The 14,743-nt window shown below is 40.0% G+C and overlaps 1 protein-coding gene across 2 annotated transcripts in view; it reads right to left on the bottom strand.

The window, feature by feature from the left end:
* CNTN5 (contactin 5) overlaps positions 1-14,743 on the bottom strand; it is a 2,213,095-nt gene that overhangs the window by 1,663,175 nt on the left and 535,177 nt on the right. For both annotated transcript variants that reach the window (XM_073613049.1, XM_073613051.1), the window contains exon 3: positions 1,197-1,255. The gene's annotated coding sequence lies outside the window, so the exon portion shown is untranslated. The remainder of the gene's footprint in view (positions 1-1,196; positions 1,256-14,743) is intronic.

Below are 14,743 nucleotides of genomic sequence, written 5' to 3'. Positions count from 1 at the left end.
CTTGAGCTAAACTCTGTGTACTACTGTCATTACTACTTGAACAATATTGTTATGCATGGCATTTAAGCGACAGCTACGGTTATAACGGTAATACGTAATTTTTGCTCATCTGTGTACTCTATGCAATTTAGGAAACCTGATACTCTCATAGCACTGAGATAGTGGAAGTAGGTCTGAGTTTTCACTGCAGTTTTACATTAAAGTTGAGCTATGTTCACTTTCAATATATCATAATGAGCAAGCAGATAGAAACATTTTGCAAGCACCGGACTGGATAATTGAAGTGTACACATATTCTCCTTATTCAGCAAGCTTGGCAAAATAAATATTCACTTTGCTAAGTGAATAGCCTCTACTCTCTTACTAAATCAACAACCTGAAAACTGTAGACCAAAGGTTGTCAACATAAATAGGGTATATGATACCTCAACTGCACCAATAGGCCACACATAATATTCATTATATGCAATGCTTCAGAAAATCCTGTCACAGACTGGAGGCATACTAAACGAGATGTTCAGAAACTAAAGACATGCTACAGGTTTGCCCAAATACTGAAGACTTGCTAAAGAAGACAGTCAGAGACTAGGGACAGGTTACATGAGACTGTTAGAAATCACTACAATGTCTGCTCCCTTTCAAATGTTTTCTCTACTGGGACCTGAAAAGGATTGTATAGCAAGCAGTAAAGGGCTGTGTATTGTGTGTGGACCTTGCACCCCAGGATGGGTACCAAGGCTCTAAATAGCCACACACAGGCCCATGAAGCAGTATTAAAGTCATTTATTGGTCTCTCTGGTATACCAACACCATCCAAAAAATTGGTAAGAAGGTAGAACAATAATTTGTGCTCACAACCTGTAACATGTGATTCCATTTGTTTACTTATATAAATATATTTGCCATTGGTCCAAAACTTCTAGAAACATCCTGGCCCTTAGCCTTAGGAACAATATTTTAATCAGAATGGGGAAACATTAGCACATAACTGGATAGTTAGAAGCATAGAAAAGACTGGAGTACACACAATTATGTCCCCTGAAAAAGTTGGAAAGTACTGTTTGTAACGAACATTTGCATTTGCTAAGGTAATATATAACTAGATGAAGCAAATGCTGGAGCCTGACAAACTTGTTAGACAGTATCAATGAGAGAGAAGTGGTATTATAATCCAGAAGCATAATCTTACAACTTACCTGTTATGTGGTTCTAAGAAGCAAATTTCTGAACTGAAGAATCAGAAAAACATATAATCCTAAAAAATTAAAAAAAATAAAAATTTTTAAACAAACATAGGTCAAGAAAGTACAGAAAAATATATTCATACATTCGAAATATGGAAAAATAGCATTTTGCTGTTTTATAGTATACATTGAGAAAACAACCTGTGTGTTCATTATCAATGTCTTAATTCTGATTTTAAACATATTGCTTAGCTTCTGGGCAAGTTTGTGTCTCATCATCTCTTGTCTACTATGTTGAGGGTGTCGAAATAAAAAGTCATTAAACCCAAAAAGTAATAAGTGGAGCATTTTTTTTTTTGGTCCCTGGCATCTTATAGACCTTGACTCACCACTTTGTCCTGTTCCTTTGAGCATTTTTGTGTTCTTGGTCAGCTTTCTGCACCTCTTCTTGTATGTGTATACTTCATAATAAAAAAAATAAATGCAAAATCCAACAGGAAAAATAGGAGTCCTTAATAATGACCACAGTAGATGCACAAACTCAGTAGCTCAAGTCCAGGTATCTGATATAAAGGGTTCTTAAGATGGTAAGATGGTGTAACTTCTCAGTACCTTCAATAAACCTAAATCTGTGTCTTCTACAGACATGTGCAGATGAATACACACACACACACACACACACACACACACATATATATATATGTTCTGGACCACACAGTTCCTGGGTGGAAGTTCAGTACTTTGAATAGTCCCTACTGTAAAGTCCTTCTTTTCCTACATAAAAAGACCTTGTGTCTAGCTACATAGCACCTAAATGGGCATCCACAAATACGTAGCTATACAAAACTCAGATATAACAACCGTTTGTGGTCACCAGAGTAAAGTACCAATGACCAGAGTATCACACAAGAAAAAAAAATGAACGCAAATTTTATTATTGCAGAGATATGTTTCTACACATAGCATCAACCAACCAGCAAGTGTTGTTCACTACATTTTCACAATAGAGGATCAGTACAGTTAGTTCACAATGTACTAATTCAGCAAACAGTACAACAAGGCAATAAACACTATAGTGCCTTGTAAAAGTATTCATACCCCTTGAAATTTTCACATTTTGTCCTGTTACAACAAAAAAACATAAATGTATCGTATTGGGATTTTATGTGATAGACCAACACAAAGTGGCACATAATTGTGAAGTGGAAGGAAAATGATAAATGGTTTTAAAATTTTTTTACAAATACATATCTGAAAAGTGTGATGTGCATTTGTATTCAGCCCCCTTTACTATGATGCCCCTAACTAAAATCTAGAGGAACCAATTGCCTTCAGAAGTCACCTAATTAGTAAATATAGTCCACCTGTGTGTAATTTCATCTCAGTATAAATACAGCTGTTTCGTGAAGCCCTCAGATGTTTGTTAGAGAACCTTAGTGAACAAACAGCATTATGAAGGCCAAGGCACACACCAGACAGGTCAGGGATACAGTTGTGGAGAAGTTTAAAGCAGGGTTAGGTTATAAAAAAATATCCCAAGGTTTGAACATCTCACGCAGCACTGTTCAATCCATCATCCGAATATGGAAAGAGTATGGCACAACTGCAAACATACCAAGACATGGCCGTCCACCTAAACTAAAAAGAAAATGAAGGGAGGGCGCACCGACCTAGTGCATTGCCAATGGTAACATTTTATTAAAGTGTAAAACAGCAAAATATATACTCACAAACGAGCATGAATGACAGGCATTGACAATGCTACAGGTACGCAGTTCTGAACATCGACAAACACGGACCAGACATCAAGTGAATATAGTGACGGCTAACGCGTTTCGTGGGAGAAACCCCTTCCTCAGAGCCTAAGCGGTAATGCATTACCCGCTTAGGCTCTGAGGAAGGGGGTTCTCCCCGAAACACATTAGCCATCACTATATTCACTTGGTGTCCGGGTTTGTCGATGTTCAGAACTGCGTACCTGTAGCATTTTCAATGCCTGTCATTCATGCTCGTTTGTGAGTATATATTTTGCTGTTTTACACTTTAATAAAATGTTACCATTGGTAATGAACTAGGTTGGTGCGCCCTCCCTCTTTTTCTTTTTTCTTTAGTCTGTGAATACCCATTAATCTGAGGAGGGCTGCAAGATGGCAGATACCACTGAACGTATTCGGTCATACCACACATTGAGGAACTAGACACCTGAGCGCAGGGGAGATTTCTATTTTTGTCCACCTAAACTGCCAGACCGGGCAAGCATTAATTAGAGAAGTAGCCAAGAGGCCTACGGTAACTCTGGAGAAGCTGCAGAGATCCACAGCTCAGGTAGGAGAATCTGTCCACATGACAACTATTAGTCATGCACTCCACAAATCTGGCCTTTATGGAAGAGTGGCAAGAAGAAAGCCATAAGAAATCCCATTTGCAGTTTGTGAGAAGCAAAGAATACATTTTACTTTAATGGCCTAAAAGCAAAATGCTTTGTGTGGCAGAAAACGAACACTGCACATCACCCTAAACACACCATCCCCACCGTGAAACATGTTGGTGGCAGCATCATATTGTGGGGATGCTTTTCTTCAGTAGGGGCAGGGAAGCTGGTAAGAGTTGGTGGAAAGATGAATGGAGCCAAATACAGGGCAATCTTAGAAGAAAAGTCTGCAAAAGACTTGAGACTGGGGCAGAGGTTCACCTTCCAGCAGGACAAAGACCCTAAACATACAACCAGAGCTACAATGGAATGGTTTAGATCAAAGTATATTCAAGTGTTAGAATGGCCCAATCAAAGTCCAGATCTAAATCCAATTGAGAATCTGTGGCAGGAAAAAAAAATTGTAATAGGCTGAACTTGCAATCTGTCAGTACATCTCAGAACAATGCAGGGTGAAAGAGTAAGCAAAAATAATTCAAACAATACTCTAATACCCATTCTATAGTCTTTAAATAGAAGCAAGGTTACACTCACTGCACAATGTCTCACTTAGGTTTGCTTTACACTGAAGACTGCTCTGTTTGTGATATTCGATTTTCAGCTATGTCATCATTTGACTTTGAGAGTTTATTGACTAGAAGTAATATAAAGCAAGATTTATGCTGCAAAGCCATACCACCCCTAAGAAGGTCGCAGTAGGGTTGTATAACTATGCTGCACCTGCTTTATACAATGTACCGAAATCAGGTCATTGTCAATCATCATTCGCTTCACTAGAATTTGAACTATTATGGCATTTTAACTTAGATATGTGCATCAAGTATTCAGTTGCATTTTTTTGCTTTTAGTAGTGAGCATTATTACATTGTATTTATTAATCCATGGCATTTCCAAATTGTATTCAATGTGGCAAATGTAAAACCTAACTTTTCTTTACAGTAAAATAATACAATATAGGTGCAATTATAAATTCTTCATTGTTATAGATTTATTGTCAGAAAACAGAACAGTCCAATATATATTACTCATAACCTTACTTCAAGTCCAATTGAATAAGCACCTATATATATATATATCTAGTACAGTGGTTCTCAACTCCAGTCCTCGGGACCCACCAACAGGCCAGATTTTAAGTATTACCTTGGGGAGTTGCAGACTAGAATACTGCAATCACTGAGCAGCAAGTGATATCACCTGTGATGTATTTCAGCTATCTTGCAAACCTGGCCTGTTGGTGGGTCCCGAGGACTGGAGTTGAGAACCACTGATCTAGTATCTCACAAAAGTGAATACACCCCTCACATTTTTGTAAATATTTTATTATATCTTTTCATGTGACAACACTGAATAAATGAAACTTTGCTACAATGTAAAATAGTGAGTGTATAGCTTGTATAACAGTGTAAATTTGCTGTCCCCTCAAAATAACTCAACACACAGCCATTATTGTCTAAACTGCTGGCAACAAAAGTGAGTACACCCCTAAGTGAAAATGTCCAAATTGGATCCAAAATGTCAATATTTTGTGTTGCCACCATTATTTTCCAGCACTGCCTTAACCCTCTTGGGCATGGAGTTCACCAGAGGCTCACAGGTTTCCACTGGAGTCCTCTTCCACTCCTCCATGACGACATCACAGAGCTGGTGGATGTTAGAGATCTTGCGCTCCTCCACCTTCCATTTGAGGATGTCCCACAGATACTCAATAGGGTTTAGGTCTGGAGACATGCTTGGCCAGTCCATCACCTTTACCCTCAGCTTCTTTAGCAAGGCAGTGGTAGTCTTGGAGGTGTGTTTGGGGTCGTTATCATGTTGGAATACTGCCCTGTGGCCCAGTCTCTGAAGGGAAGGGGTCATGCTCTGCGTCAGTATGTCACAGTACATGTTACCATTCATGGCTCCCTCAATGAACTGTAGCTCCCCGGTGCTGGCAGCACTTATGCAGCCCCAGACCATGACACTCCCACCACCATGCTTGACTGTAGACAAGACACACTTGTCTTTGTACTCCTCACCTGGTTGCCGCCACACACGCTTGACACCATCTGAACAAAATAAGTTTATCTTGATCTCATCAGACCACAGGATATGTTACCAGTAATCATGTCCTTAGTGTGCTTGTCTTCAGCAAACTGTTTGCGGGCTTTCTTGTGCAACATCTTTAGAAGAGTCTTCCTTCTGGGACAACAGCCATGCCGACCAGTTTGATGCAGTGTGCGGTGTATGGTCTGAGCACTGACAGGCTGACTCCCCCACCCCTTCAGCCTCTACAGCAATGCTGGCAGCACTCTTACATCTATTTCCCAAAGACATCCTCTGGATATGATGCTGAGCACATGCACTCAACTTCTTTGGTTGACCATGGCAAAGCCTGTTCTGAGTGGAGCCTGATGTGGACTGATGAGGCTGCACTGATGGCACTTGTGAGGCTGCAGATGGGCATTGATCAGGCTGCATTGATGGCAATGGTGAGGCTACAGATGGGCACTGACCCTCATTTTGCTTCAAAGCTCCTTATTTAAATTTTTTTTTCCTGAAACTTCCCTCTTAAAATGAATGTGCGTGTCAAACGCTGATAAATACGGTATATATATATATATATATATATATATATATATATATATATATATATATATATACAGTGGGGATGGAAAGTATTCAGACCCCCTTAAATTTTTCACTCTTTGTTATATTGAAGCCATTTGCTAAAATCATTTAACTTCATTTATTTCCTGATTAATGTACACACAGCACCCCATATTGACAGAAAAACACAGAATTGTTGACATTTTTGCAGATTTATTACAAAAGAAAAACTGAAATATCACATGGTCCTAAGTATTAAGACCCTTTGCTGTGACACTTATATATTTAACTCAGGTGCTGTCCATTTCTTCTGATCATCCTTGAGATGGTTCTACACCTTCATTTGAGTCCAGCTGTGTTTGATTATACTGATTGGACTTGATTAGGAAAGCCACACACCTGTCTATATAAGACCTTACAGCTCACAGTGCATGTCAGAGCAAATGAGAGTCATGAGGTCAAAGGAACTGCCTGAAGAGCTCAGAGAAAGAATTGTGGCAAGGCACAGATCTGGCCAAGGTTACCAAAAAAATTCTGCTGCACTTAAGGTTCCTAAGAGCACAGTGGCCTCCATAATCCTTAAATGGAAGAGGTTTGCGACAACCAGAACCCTTCCTAGAGCTGGCCGTCCGGCCAAACTGAGCTGTCGGGGGAGAAGAGCCTTGGTGAGAGAGGTAAAGAAGAACCCAAAGATCACTGTGGCTGAGCTCCAGAGATGCAGTCGGGAGATGGGAGAAAGTTGTAGAAAGTCAACCAACACTGCAGCCCTCCACCAGTTGGGGCTTTATGGCAGAGTGGCCCGACGGAAGCCTCTCCTCAGTGCAAGACACATGAAAGCCCACATGGAGTTTGCTAAAAAAAACACCTGAAGGACTCCAAGATGGTGAGAAATAAGATTCTCTGGTCTGATGAGATCAAAATAGAACTTTTTGGCCTTAATTCTAAGCAGTGTCTTTCCTAATCACGTCCAATCAGTATAATCAAACACAGCTGAACTCAAATGAAGGTGTAGAACCATCTCAAGGATGATCAGAAGAAATGGACAGCACCTGAGTTAAATATATGAGTGTCACAGCAAAGGGTCTGAATACTTAGGACCATGTGATATTTCAGTTTTTCTTTTTTAATAAATCTGCAAAAATGTCAACAAATCTGTGTTTTTCTGTCAATATGGGGTGCTGTGTGTACATTATGAGGAACAAAAAATAACTGAAATGATTTTAGTAAAAGACTGCAATATAACAAAGAGTGAAAAATTTAAGGGGGTCTGAATACTTTCTGTCCCACTGTATATATATATATACTGCATATGTATATATCCGTATAAATTATATGAGTTTCAAATTTAATTTTTATTTTTTTTTTCTTTCTCCTGATGTCTCCTGAGATCTCTACTGGGCCATTCCACTTTCAATTGCTTTATCATTCCAGATAAAATCATTTGTACACATTAAAGCTCTTTGCTTATGGAGATAGGTTATGAAACAACATAACATTTCATTTTTTATCACAAAAGTGCGCTATTTTTTTTAATCTGGCAGAGTGATAGAAAGGCTCTCATTGAATGTTATTATATTTCAATAGCTGAACTGGAATACCAGTTTTTCATGTGCAGTTAGTGAGATCTGAAATTTGGAAAACAAAATGCATGTTGACAGAAGGCCATATATATTTATTTTGTGCAATAAAAGCAAATTCTAAGGTACACACAAACGGCAGAAATTGGTCATCCTCTACGTTTGATTTCACCAGGATTATATATTATTTTAGCTTATCATTAGACAACCTAGACCTCGGTACATATCACCTGCACAGTTCTACTGGGAAAAAGTGTTTTAACTGAGTTGACAGACCCCAAAAACAAGTCCTGAAGTTTGAACAGAACTCTCTAAAATACATTCTGGGCAATCATAATGTTTTGAGGTTTAAATATATATACACTGATCAGCCATAACATTATGGGCACTAACAGGTAAAGGGAATATTGCGATACAATGGCATCTGAAAATTGTTTGGATATTTTAGGCAGCAAATGAACATGTTGTCCATGAAGTTGATGTGGTAAAAGCATAAAAAAATGGCCATCGCAGTTTGTTGCGTATGCGGCTGTGAAGCCCATGGTGACCCATGTCCACAGCCAAAAGCTTCTACAACGGTCACATGAACATCAGAACTGGACTACGGAGCAATGGAAGAAGGTGGCCTGGTTTGATGAATCACCTTTTCTTTTACATCATGTGGATGGCCGGGTGAGTCACTTACCTGGGGAAGAGATGACACCAGGATGCGGTATATGAAGGCAAGTTGGCAGAGGCAGTGTGATGCTTTGGGCAATGTTCTGCTGGGAAACTTTGGGCCCTGCCATTCACATGGATGTTACTTTGGTGTCCATGCCTCAGTGGGTCAGGGCTGTTTTAGCCATACTCAATATTAGGTGGGTGGTCATAAGGTTATGGATGATCAATGTGTATATATATATATATATATATATATATATATATATATATATATGTATATATATATATATACATACACACAGTATTTGAGGATGTATATATATATATATATATATATATATATACTGTATATATTCTGTATTCTGAATAGACAAGCTGTGTGCTTATCTCCCTCCGTGACACAATATTTAGCTCATGTTATCTCATGTGTCAGGAAAACTTCTCAGAAGTGACTCATGCTAAAAACAGAGGAACAAAGCACCAGAAAGAAACAACACTTGGAGCTTTGGAGAGAGACAAGTAAATACAACAGATATATGTGCTTAGTTCAAATTTAATGACTGGAGTTTACAACCACTTTAAGCTAATCAACTTTTTACAGCTCAAGGTATGGAGAACTGCTCTCTCTCTCTTACAGGCTTGGGACTCTGTTGTATCTCTTAGTTACAAGTAGAAGCACAAGTTTTCCACCAACTTGTTATCCACGTGTTCTTTATAGGAAGAGTCCACTTGAACATGACTTACCAAATTTCCTGGTCTACTTTTGCCAAATTATTTATTGAATTCTCATTAATTGCCATCAGAGGCAAATCTGAGTCTGACTTTTTAGAAGTCTTTGAATTTTACAATAAATGAAAATGTGTGTACTTCTATAATTAAAGGCTTTGCAGCAAAAAAAAAGAGGAAACTCCATTTAAAAAACAAAAATCAGTTTTATATACTTTCTTGTTCAGAAAAATCTGCCCTTTTGATTGGTGCAGCAGCTCTAAGCATTATTTCTCTTATTCGTCAATAAATCTGTCCAGAATGTTGGAAGGAAGAACGAAGCAGCTCCAAAATGTAAAAATTTGGCATGCTTTATAGGTAAGATATGTTTGTATGCTAACGGTGCAGAATCATTGATACACGGACAAATGGGTGACACACTTCAAACTTAAGTTGAAAAAAAAATTAAACTTTTTTTAATTTGCCAAAAGGTAATACAACTGAAGCTACCATACTGCCACTCCTTCAATTGTTGGAGGTAAACACACTCTAAAGCCTCATACACATGATCAGATTTTATGCAGACAAAACCTCTGACTTTTGTCCGAAGGCGTGTGCCTGGATTTTGTCTTGCATACAAACGGTACACAATTGTCGGCCAACAAACACGAATGTAGTGATGTACTAGATGTACTACAAGCTGAAAAAGAGGAAGTTCAATTGTAAGGCGCCACCCTTTGTGCTCCTCTTGCTAATTTCGTGTTGGTAGAAGTTTGGTGAATGTTGATTCGCACTTTTCAGATTGCACTTTTCATTTTGCACTTTTCAGTTTGTTTCTGAAGGGCCATTCGTCAACCAGCCATGCTGTGGAATCGGAGGAGATAACGTGTTATTTATTATTAGCCTTGGAGTTATTGATTTGTGCCCAAGTCCAGTCCAGGAACAGGAGGAGGAGGATTTCTTGGACCAAAAATTGGTTGCTTTATTAATCGTGACCAATTATATCATATGCCTTTGCTGCGGGAGCTCCAGGAGAATAATCCAGATGTTTTTTTCAGAATTATCTCCGGATGACGGACCCCTGCTTTCACCAACTCTTGGCATTGTTGAACCCCTATATTAAGAAGCAGGACACATGCATGAGGCTTTTATTTTATTGTTTGGTTGAATAATGATTTGATTTGGTATACTTTCTATATTTTTGGATGCATAGAATGCACTTTTTGGTTAAGTTCTATTAGCAGATAGCATGTCTAATTTTATTTGTTTTCTTTTTTTTTAATGCACAATAAAAAGATTGTAGAGAATAATACTTGGCTTGTGCTTTACTTCAAATGACAGTTTGGGAGTAGGAAGTTACAGTTAAAAAAATACAATGTAAAATTGACAAGGGACACCAACATAGTTGTATCTTTGATCTTAAAAACTATGGGATAATGGTGTTCTGGTGAAAAAAATAACAAGCATAATAATATTATTCTTAATATCACTAAAAAAAAAAACCTTTGAAAATTTGTTTGCAATAACTTCATCAGTATTACCAGCAAAGCAGCTTCATTATTATCCCATTAAAGAAGAAGAGAATTGTGCGCTGCATTTCGACATTTCATAATTTTCCACGTCACAAATGTTAATTCTCCATTACAAACGCTAGTTCACAAGACCGACCGCTTCTGCTTCCGAGCATACGTGTTTGTACTTTGGACTTTTGTCCGATGGACTTGTGTACACACGCTCAGAAAATCCGACAACAGACATTTGTCCGCAGAAAATTTTAAAGCCTGCCATCCAACATCTGACAACAATTGTCCGATGGAGCATACAAAAGGTCGGATTTTCCGCCAGCAGCCTGTCATCACACATTTCCCATCGGAAAATCCGATGTGTGTACGCAGCTTAAAGGTGGATTTACACCTTTGCATTTTTAGTGCTTTTTGCATTTTGCAGATTTGCACTACAGAACGTGTTCCATAGGATACCATGTTAAATGGACTGTAGTGCAAATCTGCAAAGTGCAAAAAGCACTAAAAATGCATAGGCGTGAATCCAGCCATGGGGGTCATACATTAAAGAGGAACTTCACCTTATTTAAAACAAATAAAATAAAAGTCAGCAGCTATTATAGGTATAGCTGCTGACTTTTAAAATATAGGTACTTACCAGTCCCTGGATCCCCTGGTGCTGCCATTTTGGATTTGGGAGCTGGCTGTGACTTCCAGAGGAATCACAGCCAGCTCCCCCCTGTGAGGCTTAATGGATAATGGTCTTGGGGAGAGAGGGGGTGGGGCAAATTATGTAATTCTCACCCAGGTGAGAAATGAAGAAGTGGGATCAGGGTACCTGTCAAAAAATGCACCTGCTCCCCATAAAAAAAGAAAATCAAAGTGTTAGAGACAGGGTGGGGAGGAGGATAAGCGGCACTTTCATTTTTTAGGAAAGGTCTGCTTTAAGCTAAAGTAGTTTCTTTTAACTGAATTTGTTTTATCGAACATAACACTTTCTCATCAAAATGTTCAATTTAAATACGCAAATATCCGATGAGTGTGAATCTGTTATCTTTTCACAGGAAGACTCTCTTCAACATTACAAGCTATTATTTCGCATGAATACTTATTTTTGCTAATGAAATGTTATCTTTTTTTTTTTTTTTCTCTACAAATGGCTCCATTTTCCAGTCCCTTCAACAGACATCGAGTAAAAACCTACAATTAAAGTACACCTATGCCCAGACTATGGGCATTAAACTACAAACAAGCAATGGTAGAGCTTTAATACAAGCCATCCCTGACCTCGGCCCTAGCTGCTTTTAATGTGAAGCTTATCACTGGTAAAAATTCTTAACATGCTAACCATGTAAAGCACATGTGTCAAACATAAGGCTCGTGGGCTGAATCCTGCCTGCCAGGTCAGTTCATGTGGTCCTCACACCTCTCCTGCAGCTGTGGCACTCTCTTCATATCTGCCCCTACCTTTTCTCCACAGTCGGGAGCAGAGAGGCAGACAGAACTCTTCTGACAGATCCTGCGCTTCTCCATGCAGAGGTTTGTCTCTGCCCCCCCCCCTCATCTCAGCAGCTGGCAGCAGAGAGGTCAAACTCCTCCTACAGATTCTACACCTCTCCTGTGTAGCTACAGCACCTGTTTGTCTCCACCTCCCCTGGCCTCAGCATTCAGCAGACTCTGGCAGCTGACTCCACCCCTTCTCTGGTCCTCCTCCAGACCATGCACTTTCTGCTTCCCAGTTTCTTCCTGGCAGCAGCTCAAGGTAAGAGGGGTGCATTGTGATGTAAGGGAGGGTGGGGAACTCTTGACTTCTAATGATGGGGGGCTCTTGACATCTGATTTATAGGGGGTGGGGGTGCTCTGGAATTCTGCTTATAATAATTATGAGAATATAGTTCTATGCCATTTGAAAAATAGGGTCGCACACCACTGGTATCATCCAAAAGAAATTTAGAAGCTGCAACAGACAGAACACCATGGCAGAACCATGTTCTCCAATAAAGTTTCTTGTGCATACTACCAGCAATGTGTGACCTTTCTTTTCAGACTTGCATCACCTGCGACAGGAGTGTGAGTAGGCTTCGTACTGGTCTGCATCTGCTCTTCACAGCTTAAAGGGATTGTAAAGGTTCATTTTTTTTTTTTTTTAAACAAACATGTCACACTTTCCTCCACTGTGCAGTTGGTTTTGCACAGAGTGGCCCCGAACATCCTCTTCTGGGGGCCCTCAGTGGTCCTCCTGGCTCCTCCTCTGCTCAAATCGGAGAAGCGCTCTCCTTTCGGACACCCATGCAGGCTCTCTCCCGTGTCCTGCTTCAGCGTCTATGGACACAGAAAGCAGGACTCGGCCCCGTCCCATCATTGGATTTGATTGACAGCAGCGGGAGCCAATGGCTGCGCTGCTATCAATCTATCTAATCAGGACACGAGACACCTTGTGGGTTTACATCCCCTTTAAGTCTTAAGTTATTACTAAAACCAGTAATAATCAAATGCATAGGCAATTATTTAATATGATAAATAGTAGATACATTTATATAGTTTTACAGATACAACTGGCCCTTTGAAGGCAACCATAATGCAGATGTGGCCCATGACAAAACTGAGTTTGACACCCCCCCGATGTAAAGTATATGTGCAGCAACAGGGAGGTTAACCCTCACATGCTACACATATGCCACCAAGGGGGCTGAGGTTTCTCCCAGCACAGTGATCAAGCTGTCATAGACAGCTCCTAATCTGTTTATGATCGGGATTATAATCGGGAGCCAGCGGGTCGGCTTCATATCATGTGACCAATCTGACAGCCAATCACAGTGATCACATTGGGAGGGGGAGGGAAGGGGATTAAAGATCACAACAAAGACGTTTGTTTCCATCAGCTTAGATACACTTGCACTGTGATTACATTAGAAGACTGGTAAACTGCCAAGATCTGCTCTCTTATGCCGCGTACACACAAGCGGACATTACGGCAGACTTTGTCCGGCGGACTTTATGACGGACTTTCTGAATGAACAGACTTGCCTACACACGATCAACCAAAGTCCGACGGATTCATACGTGATGACGTACGACCGGACTAAAACAAGGAAGTTCATAGCCAGTAGCCAATAACTGCTCTAGTGTCGGTTTTTGTCCGTCGGACTAGCATACAGACGAGCGGACTTTTCAACCGGACTCGAGTCCGTCGAAAAGATTTGAAACATGTTTCATTTCTAGGTCCATCAAACTTTTGGGGAAAAAAAGTCCGCTTGAGCCCACACACGATCGAATTGTCCGACGGACTCCGGTCCGCCGGACCAAGTATGCCGTAAAGTCCGGTCGTGTGTACGCGGCATTAGAAAAACACAGTGCCTGTGGGCTCGATCACACTTGTACGGAAACAGGCCTTTTTCTGCACTAAAAAAAATGTCTGCCTTTGCCAGGGCACACAGAAAGCAATTGTTAACAACTGTTTACATTACAATGCAGGCGGCAGGTACTGTACCAGGTTTTGAAGTAATTGTACCATACCGGAGCTCTCTGTCTGTCCCTACCTCTGTCCTGCACTGTAGTTGAGACATTTCAATAAAGTTAAGTGAGAAGAAAAAAGAAAGAAAGAAAAACAGTTACTTGAGTTATTAAAACTTGTTGTCTACTATGTGCCATGTCGACGTGTCCCCATTCACATCTGAGCATAGCGTTTTTAAGCGTCTTTCAGGCGTTTTCTCGCACGTTTTGTCGTGCGTATTTGCGCGTTTCCATGCAGCATTTTCTGGCGTTTTTGAACTTTGGAGTTTTTCTTATTAGCCAATAGGAAAAATGATCATCTGTTTCATCATTTGTTGCTATGTTTTTAGATTTTTTTATCTACTTTCTGGGTGAAAAAAAGCCCCAAATCTGCCATTTTCGAGCAACAAAAAAGGGTCCAGAACTTGTCTGAGCTTCAGGTGACTTGGAGTGGAGATGTGAACCATCTCCATAGAGAATAATGAATTTTTTCCCCTCAAGCATTTTGTAGCTTGAGGCTTCAAGCTACAAAATGCTCAGGTGTAAATGGGGCCTAAAGCGCACCAATCGACAATGCTAATTGCTAAATTGCTGATTGGTGTGCTG

The sequence above is a fragment of the Aquarana catesbeiana genome, linkage group LG02 (genome assembly GCF_042186555.1).
Source record: "Aquarana catesbeiana isolate 2022-GZ linkage group LG02, ASM4218655v1, whole genome shotgun sequence".
Lineage (NCBI taxonomy): Eukaryota > Metazoa > Chordata > Amphibia > Anura > Ranidae > Aquarana > Aquarana catesbeiana.
The sequence above is the reverse complement of the archived record's forward strand: the minus strand, read 5'-3'. Positions and strand labels throughout refer to the sequence as shown.